The sequence below is a fragment of the Humulus lupulus genome, chromosome 9 (genome assembly GCF_963169125.1).
Source record: "Humulus lupulus chromosome 9, drHumLupu1.1, whole genome shotgun sequence".
In the NCBI taxonomy this organism is placed as follows: domain Eukaryota; kingdom Viridiplantae; phylum Streptophyta; class Magnoliopsida; order Rosales; family Cannabaceae; genus Humulus; species Humulus lupulus.
Window position 1 is genome coordinate 157,033,814 of NC_084801.1, and position 13,090 is coordinate 157,046,903.

Genomic DNA, 13,090 nt, shown 5'->3' on the forward strand with positions numbered 1-13,090 from the left:
ATTGCTTTGCTAGTCTCAAAATTCCATAATTACCAACAGATTCAACAAAAAATTGAGAAAAAACTCAAGACACTAAGACTTTGACAGTTTTTCGTATTTCAAAAATCGCAACAAAATGTTCATATTCCTTGAAGAAAAATGGCAAAAGATAAAGATTAGAGTATAAGAACATACTTGGAATGAAGATTGAAGAAGAGATTGTTTGAAGATTGCCTGAGAAAGCTTCAGATTGATCAGGAACTGATGACGTTTTTGTTGAAAAAACTTGTGTTCTTAAGAGAGAAAGCAAAGGTAAGATTGAAAAGGGAAGGTGAAAAAGCTTTATTTACTGGAGTAGATGGATGATGTCAGCAACATCTTTTCGTGTGTGGTAAGTTGTGAAGCCGTGAGTTTTCTCCTTGGAAAGTGTGTCATTATGACTATTTAACTTTCCAAGATAAAAGGAAGTACATTCGAAAGGACATGTTGAAAGAGATTGATTGTATAAAATGGTTGCTCGAGTAAGTTTATTTGATGGTGGTCACATCATAATAAACTTGGGGGGCAAATGTTTTACCAAAAAAATAGCGTGATGACATGGTAAGAATATGAGGCACGTGTCAGTTAAACAATGATGCAACAAACAAGAAGTCTTGTCAATACTCGACCAGCTGACAGAGAATCGCAAGAAGATCTATTAGACAACTGGACATACTTTAGTCAAAGTAGCACTCAACAAGGGAACAAGAATCATCGACTAGGTTGGTCGATATCTACTTGGCCAGAGTTGGTCGAGGGTCTCCGAAGAAGTCTTTCAAAGCCATGATTATAGGAATATTTCTATTTAAAATGTAACTGTATTAATTACTCAATTATTTTATTAGTTTGTAATGCAATTCAAGGGAGGCCCACGTCCCATTTTGTAAATTTCGAAGCTTATAAATAGAAGCTTAGTAAATCATTATTTGGGATGCACTAAATATTCTAAGGAGAGGTTGTGAGACTTTTATACACTAATTCTTGTATTCTCTTAAGCACATGAAACTTGGTTGATTCTAGCTCATCTGATCGTGTGTTTGTGACATATTACAGTAATAAAAGTACAAGTGGATGTAGGTTATTACTGATTCTTAGGGTCGAACCACTATAAATTATTGGTGTCATTTATTATTTTATAGTTCAACTCTTATTTTTATATCATTTATTTGACTCTGTGTCGTTGGCCAATTTTATGGTCAACAATAAAAAATATAAACTGAAAAAAAAAATCAAAATTGAAAATATATATAGTTATATATACCTATATATATGGTGGTGGAAGGGTGGTGGTGTGGTGGCGGTGGCGTAATGGCAGCGGCGTGGTGGTGGCCGCGACAATTTGAGGAGAGAAAGAGAGAGAGAAAGGGGGAAAGAGAGAGAAAAGTGGTCGAGGATAAGGTTTGGAGGGTCGAGGAACACGTTTATAGGATTGGATTTGAGGTTTGGGGGGTCGGAATTTATTTTTCCGAGGGGATGGGCTACCAAGTGGCGGTTTGGGGGGTTACGGTTCGTAATGGAAAAATGAGGAAGATGATGCATTCAGGCTGGGTATATACGACTATTAGGTGCGATATGTCTCGCCACTAATAAATTTTTAATTAACGTGTCGCCGCTAATAGTCGAAAAAAATTTAGGTGGGAAAATTCCCACGTTATTTCTCTTTAAAATATTTTAAAATGTATTAGGGACGACATTGCCCCCGTTTATATGAGAAAAGTCGCCCTTAATAATGTTCCTTATAAAAAAATTATCTAAGGTTATATCAGTGGCAAATACATATTGTCGAATCTGACAATGACATTATTAGCTATTGTTTGGAGTCGCCCCTAAAAATTATTTTTTTGTGCTTGTAATTAATCAGTTGACATGTTAACCAAAAAAATTACAATAACATTATAATTTAGAGATATTGACTATAATTAAATTAAATTGTTACCTAATTAAGAGAAAAAAAAATTAAAGACTATTTTATATTAATTTACAAAAAGTCAAGCCCATTCATCCCAATTACCATTATTAAATTACATAATAAATAGAAAGATACGGACTAAAACTTAATGTACAAGGAAAATTTCATGTTTTATGTATGATAAAACACACTAATTCTAAAATATGACAAAATTATGTAGCGTTCCAAAAATATGTTTCTTTTTTAATTTTTTGACTATAATGTCCATCTCATTAACTCTTCTCTCTCTCTCTCTCTCTCAACCTATCTCTCACACTCTCCTTCTATACTATGGCACCACCACCACCACTACCTCACATTGAAGCTCTTTTTCTCACTCAAAAATTGTTTCTGTCTATCCTTTCTCCTTCGAATGTCTACCAACAACCATCCTTTGGATTGAAGCACCTACCACCATTAACAACACCATTGAAGCACCTATAGAAGGACTTGCCAATATTGTGTGTTCTACATCTAAAATCTAAAGTTTTATGCAATCTAAACTTGTAGATCTCAAAAAAATACCAAAACTAAAAAAATAACTTGAAGCAGACATTTGAGTGAAAGCTTATGCATCTCCAAAGTTTTTGTCAAATTTCAGCACAGAGCATTGTGTTGACGGTGAAATCTCGTCAACGAAATTAGATCGGAAAACTCAAAGGTAAGTCAGGTGGTATTTATATAAGAACTTAGGATAAACTTTAAGGACAAGTAAAAACAGATCAACAATGGAGCAAGCCTCTGTATATTTCTCAATAGCCTCTGCATACAATGATTTCTCCAACCCCCCTCAATGTTGAAGAGGGGTTCCTTTTATAGGGGGCTCTAATGGCCCCTGATACATTGTGGTCCATGGGACCAATTTGTACACAAGTACGCTATCAGGAGAGTCGTATCATATGTAGTGGTGTCGGCTATGGTACATGGTCAGAGTTTGTGGGTGCACCTCAGCTTTTGTACTCAATTATGCCTCCACTACTTGCCTTGTACGGGTGTCAAAGATGGGCTGGTGAGGACCATAACAGGTACCTCATTTGTACGACCACTACCTGTCTGGTACGAATACCCTGTCTGTACTCTCATTCATTCTGACTTTGCATGAACCGCTATGAGGCTTCCCCACTTCATTCTCAAGGGTGCGTGAAATAGGTTCTTGACCTTACCTCACGTTAGACCCCCAGCAAGAGTGGTGTCCCGTCATCAGCTTCTATCAAGGGGAGCGACTAAGCCCCTCCAACGAGGCCCACTATGTAGGCAACTCTTAGTGGCACGGATATGACGTGCCGAGGTGGGGGTGTCTCTCGCGAGCCCCTGGCGCAACGTGGGCGAGGCGTTGGCCTCGAGAGCCCTTGGCACGGTAGGTGCGCAGGCGAGGCGAGGGCGTGGTGTCGGCCTCACGACCCCCTGGCACGGCTGATGTGTGGGCGAGGCATTGGCCTTGCGCGGGGCACTCGGGTGCGTGTGGTGTGAGGCGAGGCGGTGCCCCGTGTGGGGCTGTCGGGTGCGCGCGGCGTGAGGCGAGGCGGTGCCTCGCATGGGGCTGTTGGGTGCGCGCGGTGTGAGGCGAGGTGGGGCCTCACGTGGAGCTGTCGGGTGTGCGCGGCGTGAGGCGAGGTGGTGCCTCGCGTGGGGCTGTTGGGTGTGCGCGACGTGAGGCGAGGCGGGGCCTCGCGTGTGGCTGTTGGGTGCGTGCAGGGGACGCGAGGCGGGGCCTTGCGTGCGTGGCTGGCGTGCGCAGCCAAGTTGCCACACGGACGACCGCGTGTAGCGAGACCCTTGTGGCCTTGGCAGGCACTCATGCATGTTGGACACCCTTGCATGGTGAGGCTCTCGGGCCTCTCGGGGCATCCTCTTTAAGGCTTCCTATGAGACATGGGTTGCGGGGAAAAATACTGGGTCGCTTTGATTGCCTGGGGCTGATGAGGGTTAACCTCCATATTTTCCCTTGGTGGATTCTAAGCATCCACATATTACAACCATGGACTTAGAGATTTTTTCTTTTTGGTGGATTTTTGGCATCCACACTTGCCCCCTAGTCTATAGGGAGGCCTTTTGGCGTTCTTGTAGACTCTTATCTCCTTTTTTGTCGTAGATATATATATATTTTATTAATTATGATCGAGGTCCTTTGGAACCCACGCGAAATGGGGTTCAGTAGGTCTCTCTTTAGTGCACCTTGATTGTATCTATAAGGATATATTGACCCCTTGGGTTCTAGTTATCCTTTTGCATACTTTTGCGCGCCCTTATTATTTTTTGCGAGAAGCGTCCTTCTCGTCATTAGGCATAGTACTATTTTTGCAAGCGTCTTCTTTGAGACCCTTTTTGCAAGCGTATTCTTTGAGACCCTTTTTGGAAGCGTCCACTTTGAGACCTTTTTGCAGGCATCTACTTTTGAGACCCTTTTTGCAAGCGTCTACTTTGGAGACCCTTTTTGCAGGCATATACTTTTGAGACCCTTTTTGCAAGCGTCTACTTTTGAGACCTCTTTTGCAAGCGTCTACTTTTGAGACCCTTTTTGCAAGCGTCTACTTTGGAGACCCTTTTTGCAGGCATCTACTTTTGAGACCTCTTTTGCAAGCGTCTACTTTTGAGACCCTTTTTGCAATTTTTGAGGTGACCTCCCCCCGAGTCGGGACTTTCATGGCTAGAGGGTCTTCGTTCAATCTCAAACTCGTTCAGCAGTCCCTCTAGCACAACGCCCCCTTCTATATGGAATCTCCAGTCGTATTGGTAGGAGGGCAGCTGGAGGAGGGTTCACTTTCTTCAACATAGAAGTTCTTATGGCCCTCTTCCACACGTATGTACTTCTGTGCTCTCTTGAAGAAGTCATCCAAATTCGAAACTTCTCTTTTGAGCATGCTCCCCCACAACTTGCTTCCTGGACGAACTCCGGCTGTAATAGCCATCTTGTGCTCCGCTTTGGTTAAACCTTCCACCTTTGTTGCTTCTATACTGAACCTATGGATGTAGTCCTTCAGACTTTCATTCTCGCCTTGCTTTATGTTAGCGAGGCTGGTAGTTGGCATGACGTAATCACAGGCTGCATGGTGTTGCTAAATAAATTCATCAGAGAATTGTTGCCATGACTCAATTGTTCCTGGCCTTAACGTCTTGAACCACTTGTACACCACTCCTTTAAGTGTAACGACAAAGCAATGACACTTTGCCCTGTTGTTGACCCCTCTTAACCTCATCAAGTTATTGAAGGAGTCTAAGTGATATTTTGGGTCTGTAGTACCCTCGTACAGAGTCATGCGAGGCTCTCTGAAGCCAGTGGGCATTTGCTCAGCCTGAATCTCCCTTGTGAAGGGTGAATCACGGTCGAATTCTTCGTCATCCATGTGCCCCCCAAGTGCAGTGATGATCTTGCCTCGAGGGCTTCGCATTTCGGTGTCTAGTCCCCTCCTCTTTTTGCATAAGGAGTTTTGCGGGTTCTCGGGCTGATCCCTTGCCTTGGTTGTGTTCCTCGGGGGAACCGCGGGGGGTGCGTTTCTTACTTCTGACCTCTTCCCATGGATCTCTTTTCTTAGGCCAGGGGATGCCTCTGTTGAAGGGACTTCGACCCCGTTCTTACGACCATCACCTTCCCTCCGCCTTTGCTCCTGGGGACATTTCGTCGGCCTAGGTCCCCCTTGGTACCTTGTTTGGGGGGTCTTACTGGTGGAAAGTTGGGTTCCCCCATCGTCTATGGGGATAATGCTCTCCCCTTTTTCATGCTCCGTCCCTTTATGCTTAGGGAGGGGTCTGCCTAACTTCCCATGCAGTAGGTCGTTTAAAACCTCCTGCATGTTCTCTATCGCGGTTTCCAGCCTTCGAGTCTTTTTATGAAACTCCTGAATCTCACCCTTGTAGAAGCGAGTCCTTGAGCTGGAACTTACTGAGCGTACCCCGGGACCCTTGCCTGGCCAGAGCGTCGAGGGACTGGGGTCCTGGTGGCCTGAGCGTGGCGTCAACGGGGGCCGGCTAAGTGGATATACTAGTGGCTCTGAATGACCTCCGTCGGGCTGGATAGCTGGGGAGGATGCTTCCCTCTCTTCCCCTGGGGGAAGAGGTTCTTTTGGTCTACCTCCATGCTTAGGCAGAGAGGGGTCTTTCTTGGAAGCCCTCCGCTCTACCTCGTCTCGGCGAACCTCATCCTCTTGTATTTTCCATAGGCGTTTTGAATGTCTTAGCATCTTTCTTTGTTGGAAGTGATGGAAGAACACTGGCTTGATGCTTGTTCTTCCCACAGATGGCGCCAAACTGTTGACGGTGAAATCTCGTCAACGAAATTAGATCGGAAAACTCAAAGGTAAGTCAGGTGGTATTTATATAAGAACTTAGGATAAAATTTAAGGACAAGTAAAAATAGATCAACAATGGAGCAAGCCTCTGTATATTTCTCAATAGCCTCTGCATACAATGATTTCTCAAACCCCCCTCAATGTTGAAGAGGAGTTCCTTTTATAGGGGGCTCTAATGGCCCCTGATACATTGTGGTCCATGGGACCAATTTGTACACAAGTACGCTATCAGGAGAGTCGTATCATATGTAGTGGTGTCGGCTCTGGTACATGGTCAGAGTTTGTGTGAGCACCTCAGCTTTTGTACTCGGTTATGCCTCCACTACTTGCCTTGTACGGGTGTTAGAGATGGGCTGGTGAGGACCACAACAGGTACCTTATTTGTACGACCACTACCTGTCTGGTACGAATACCCTGTCCGTACTCTGATTCCTTCCGACTTTGCATGAACCGCTATGAGGCTTCCCCACTTCATTCTCAAGGGTGCGTGAAATAGGTTCTTGACCTTACCTCACGTTAGACCCCCAGCAAGAGTGGTGTCCCGTCATCAGCTCCTATCAAGGGGAGCGACTAAGCCCCTCCAACGAGGCCCACTATGTAGGCAACTCTTAGTGGCACAGACATGATGTGACGAGGTGGGGGTGTCTCTCGCGAGCCCCTGGCGCAACGTGGGCGAGGCGTTGGCCTCGCGAGCCCTTGGCGCGGCAGGTGCGTGGGCGAGGCGAGGGCGTGGTGTCGGCCTCGCGACCCCCTGGGACGGCTGATGTGTGGGCGAGACATTGGTCTCGCGCGGGGTACTCGGGTGTGCGCGGCGTGAGGTGAGGTGGTGCCCTGTGTGGGGCTGTCGGGTGCGCGTGGCGTGAGGCGAGGCGGTGTCTCGTGTGGGGCTGTGGGGTGTGCGCGGTGTGAGGCGAGGCGGGGCCTCGCGTGGAGCTGTCGGGTGCGTGCGGCGTGAGGCGAGGCAGTGCCTCGCGTGGGGATGTTGGGTGCGCGCGGCGTGAGGCGAGGCGAGGCCTCGCGTGGGACTGTTGGGTACGCGCGGCATGAGGCGAGGTTGTGCCTTACGTGGGGCACTTGGGTGTGCGCGGGGGATGCGAGGCGGCGCCTCGCGTGCGTGGCTGGCGTGCGCAGCCAAGTCGCCACACGGACGGCCGCGTGTAGTGAGACCCTTGTGGCCTTGGCAGGCACTCATGCATGTTGGACACCCTTGCATGGCGAGGCTCTCGGGCCTCTTGGGGCATCCTCTTTAAGGCTTCCTATGAGACATGGGTTGCGGGGAAAAATACTGGGTCGCTTTGATTGCCTGGGGCTGATGAGGGTTAACCTCCATATTTTCCCTTGGTGGATTCTGAGCATCCACATATTACAACCATGGACTTAGATATTTTTTCTTTTTGGTGGATTTTTGGCATCCACACATTGCATACGCATCACATTTGCATTGCAAACGTATTATTTTGGCAAAAAAATCTAGATTTCATGAATGCATTGAATACACATCGCAATTGCATCATTTTTTTTTTGCCAAAAATCAAGATTTCATTAATGCATCATAATTTTTTTGGCATAAAACCATGTTTTCAATGAACCATTGCAACTGCATCACATATGCATCGCCAAGCAACGTTTTTGGCCCAAAAACTATGTTTTCAAGCACCATCGCAATTGCATCTCGTATGCATTGTTTTTTTTTTATCTAAAAACCATATTTTCAAGGCACTGCATCACAAATTCATCGTCAAGCATCTTGTAGGCATCATTAAGCGTTGCTTTTTTTTTTTTTTATACCAAAATCTTGTTTTCAAGGAATCATCGCAAATGCATCGTTAAGCGTCGCTAGACATCGTGTTTCTGAAACTTTTAGAGGTTTAGATATAAAAAAAAATACAAACAAAACTAAAAAATCGAATACATAAGTGTTTGAAATCCATATATTAGTGTCTTAAAAACAATCTATTCTTGGGTTTAAGTTTTGGATTGATTTTTTCAGAATTAAAACTAAAAACAAATAGAGAAAGGGCTTCATTGTGGTACTTCAATGGTAGTAGGTGGTGGCGCCGTCAATGGTGAGGATGATGCCAGTGGTGGTGGCAACGTGAGAAAGTGATGCTTTGCTGCCTTGGGCCCCAAAGTTAGATAGATATGTGTAAAAGTTAGATAGATCATCTATTTGTGTTTGAGAAGATGCTGATACACTATCCATTTGCTGACTTCTTTCTCTAAGATTAGGAAACTTAGAACTGTACTCTTCTAGTAGCTCATAACAAAGCTTGCGGACCTTCTCAATTTCAATCTCATATTGATCATTTCCATAAATGGTAGGAAAATAATATTCGATCAACATAAACTTATAACTTGGATCCAAAACAACAGCCACAGTCATAAGCCCATGAATCTCTTCCCAATACTTTTGAAACTTAGACATCATTTGAGTTGCCATGTCCCTAATAAAGGGCTCATCTAGTGTCATCCATGCTTTAATTCTCATTTTAATTTGACACATCTTTGGGAAAAAAAGATTAGATGTAGGATACTTGGTTCCTGAAAACAACTCTGTCACCTCATGAAACACTTCCAACTTGTCACACAATTTTTGAGCTCTAATCCAATCATCTTCTGATGGCGCATATCTAACATATCTTGAATCACGTAGTTTTAATTGTTCAAATACTCTATTGTACAATAAAGCTATGTTGAGCATCAAGTATGTTGAATTCCACCTTGTTTGACAATCAAGTGATAACTTTTTAGTACATGTCACTTCAAGAGAACGAGCAGTGTCCTCAAATTTCTCATACCTCTTTGGTGTGCCCGACCAATAAGCAACACTGTCTCGAATCTTGTCAATGCTATCACCAATAACAGACAAGCCATCCTTGACAATAAGATTCAAAATATGCGCACAACAACGCATGTGAAGTAGCTTTCCTTTTAAAATGAAACAGTTAGAATTAAATTTTTCCTTCAAAAGTGGAATCATTGCATCGTTAGTCGTACAATTATCCACAGTCACTGTACTAATCTTGTCTTCAATATTCCATTCAGACAGACACGAACTCAATGTATCAGTAAGTGTTACAGCATCATGTGGGCATGGTACATACTTAAAACTTATAATCCTACTATGCAACTTCCAAGAGTCATCTATGAAATGAGCTGTCACAGTCATATATCCCCTCTTTTGATGATTGGCAGTCCACATATCAGTGGTTATAGCTATTCTACTTCTATTCTTCTCCAAAATTTGCTACATTTTTCCTTCTCAACCTTGTACATTTTCAAAATATCAGACCTAATTGTATTCCTTGACAACATTTTAAACATAGGGCAAAGAGTATTTGAATAGTCTATAAAACCACTATGCTCAACCATCGATAAAGGGTATTCATGTAAAATGATCATTTGAGCTAACTTTTTTCTCCCTAGTTCATGATCAAAATTGTAAGTTGTGACTGAAGGGCTTGCATTAGGATTAGGATTCATGGCAAGTTTTTCCTTTATTACTGGGCATCTTTTCACATGAGCAAGCAAATGTTTAGTCCCATTACTACTCTCTCCCCCTAATTTCCTCCCACAATGGTTACAAACTGCCTTCAGTATACTATCAATTTTTTGCAATGTAAAATGATCCCATGCAGGAGATGTTCTCTTTCTCTTAGTACTTCTACTCTCACTTTCACCTCTTGTATTTCCTAGAGAATGTGCCTCTTGTGTATGTGTTGATTGAACATAATCAACATCATCGACAAAATTAGATTCGATAACATCTTGGGTAGACATGTTTAGTGTTTGATCTAACCTACATTATATCCATAATCCACATAACAATTAGGAACTGCTTGGCTCCAAAAATATTATACATATGTATAAATATAACTTAAAGATTACAACACATAAATTATAACCAGTAAAGGCTTTGACCAAGAAAACAGTGCCACTGACAGTCCTAATGAAACACAATCCGCAGGAGTCCCTGAGTAGAAAAATCATCATGAAACCTATTATTATCAATGACCCCAACCAAAACACAAAACAAAAGTACACATAGCAGAAGCTTTGAATGATTATGAGGCAATCTAATTCAATCCAACAATATTAATCTGATCATCCTCTTCTCAAAATAACAACCAAAATTACAATCAAAATCAGCAATTGCATGTAGCACCCTCGCAACCTGGTTCTACAATTTTTATATATAATCCAGACCAAAATTATAATCTTAGAGAAGCAGAAGTATTAAAAAATCACATACCAAAATCTATATATATGAATAATACACAAACAAACCCATAAATTTTATAAATCAAACTCAGTTTGAAAAAACCCATTCAAAACTCAGTTTTTTTTTCATGACAAGAAAGGATATCAATCTACAGGCAGTGAAAACAGATCTTTCACTCCTAAGCATCTCTTGGAAGTGAAAAAGGCTTGCATTTTAGAATATTCTACTTACCGTTTTCATTAGCACTGAGGTCTGCAAAAAAGTGTTGTAAATATTATGCTAGCAAAAAGATTTTTACAAGGTTTTTTGTTTTGTTTCTTATAGATATATTTATTACTTGAGCTGGCCTCGTTCAAGTTGCAAAGGAATTTTACAAGTTATAATGGTCAGTTTTTCAGTTGTTCATTAAAGAGAATAGTTTGGGTGTCTACTTATGAACCAACTGATATTGCAGTTTTAAAGCACAAAATCAATTACTCCATATTCTAGAAACTGTAAGGTGTTCAAACTATTGTTAATTTGTTACAGAATGGAGATGCAGTTCTTAGCAAAACTTGATATGATATGAAAAATGAAATAAAGTTCCAATTACTCTTTAATGCTATAATACAAATAATTCAATAGGAATGATCATCTTGTTGTGGATTTTTATGTCCAAATCTGACTTTGGACAGTGGATTTGGTTGTAGTTTGGATTGAAACAGAAGAAAGCAGTATTATTGTTACAACTTACCATTGGGTATATGTGGGCTAGACTGAACCAAACCACCCAAGAATCCACAACAAACTCTTGAGCTGTGGTTCATTGAAGCTCCAACCATTTCATGTAAAAAGTGTTAAGACTTATCTTACTAGATCCCCAACCCCATCCATCCCCAAGTTTTAGTTAACTTTTTTAGGTAGAAGGCATCATCCTTATACAGATTCATGATAAAAAGGTCTATATGAAAGCTGTATAGCCATTTCCTGAACTAAAGAACATCAGTAGTTATGTTAGGTACTTATTAATATTAATGAAAGAACTCCATGGAATCTCTCCAGAGATTGTTCATTTTAAATACTGATTAACATTGAAATGGAAGCCTATACATATATACTAAACTTACTTCTAGTTGATAAAGCTGGTTTCTAACATGAATGTATTTTGTATGAGTTACAGGGATACAGCGCAAGTCCAAAAGCAAGGATTCAATATTAAAAAAAAACTACTAAATATGTTTTGAAGCCTCATAAAGGATTCAATATGTATAGACACATATATTTGCCAAACTAGTTTCGAAATAGCCATTCAAGATGACTACGGACCCAAATTCCTCATCAACACAAAAACAGAATTCAAATCATACCATAACTATGGACCCAAATTAAAGAAATCATAAATACCCATCACACAAACTAAAAAATTTCAATAATAAAAAATCATTATCACCCATATATCTAAATATCATATTAATCTAACCCGAAAATTCTAATCAGTGTAGTTCTTGGAAAAATAAAAAATTCAATTTCAAACCAACAAAAATTCAAGCAGTAGAAGATGGAAATAATACAATACCCATCTGAAAAAATAAGTAGAAGATGGAGAAGATGGAGATGGAGAAGAGAGCACTCACCATTACCCAAAACTTAGCAAAGAAGATGGAGAAGGTTGGATTGGCAGCAGCAGCTTTGGTTTGGAGAAGAAGGGTTTCGTTTTGGGCTTGCTCCACGACTTCGGGATTCTTGAGCTTCTTCAACAAATTCTCTTCTTCCTCCGAAACCGGGCCGTTGGAATTGGGGATTCCGGTTAGGGCATCAAGCTCTGCGATTTCAGAGGAAGACGAGGAAGAGTAGAGGTCTAGTCGTGAGGAGAAGAGAAAAAGGGTTCAGTCGAGGTTCAGTCGAGTTACTTACTTGTTGGGAATAAAAAAAAAATTAAAAAAAAAGGTAATCGGGGCGGGTCTGCCCCGACCCGCCAGAATTCATATCGGGGCGGGGCAGGTCAGAGGCCCGCCCCGAATTCTGCCCCGATTTTACCGGGGCAATGATGCCCCGCCGGGTCGGGGCCCCGTCCCGCCCCGCTCCATAGACCCATTTTGCCATTCCTACCGTGGGGAGAGGTTGGTGGTGCCATCCATCTTAATAGAGAGAGATGTGAGTTGTTTATGAAAATGACAATATAGTCTAAATTTTATAAAATATCATACTTTTGGTACGAGTCTTATTTTGAGCATAAATTTTAATTAAAGTATATTAACATGCATAGTACATCAAATTTCTCCCATGTACAATACAAAATCTAAAATATAAAATAAAATTTCGACTTTCATAACTACATAAAATAGAAGAATTATTTGGCTAAAGGTCTTATTCGTCACGGCCAAACTGTTTTACTATATTAATTAAATCATTTGGTTATATTTGGCCGGACTTGTTTGACCACTTCACACCTAGAATTAGGTGCTTCTTCCGAGATCCGACCACGACTTTCTTCAATTTTAATTTTTAATCTCAAAACGACAACATATTTTGTTATTTAGTATGGAATTATTAGCTACTACAAATTCATTATTGTTTTTATTTTATAAATGTTAGTCTTTTCTTTTTCTGTTTTGAAAAAGAAATAATAAAACGTTT

The 13,090-nt window shown here is 41.6% G+C and overlaps 1 long non-coding RNA gene across 1 annotated transcript; it reads right to left on the reverse strand.

The window, feature by feature from the left end:
* Positions 1 to 9,955: 9,955 nt before the first annotated feature.
* Positions 9,956 to 12,535, reverse strand: LOC133802277 (uncharacterized). The gene is made up of 3 exons (XR_009877233.1): positions 12,088 to 12,535; positions 10,158 to 10,225; positions 9,956 to 10,051 (listed from the first exon to the last, which is right to left on the reverse strand). It is a non-coding gene; the product is annotated as an uncharacterized LOC133802277 (long non-coding RNA).
* Between the last annotated feature and the right edge of the window lie 555 nt (positions 12,536 to 13,090).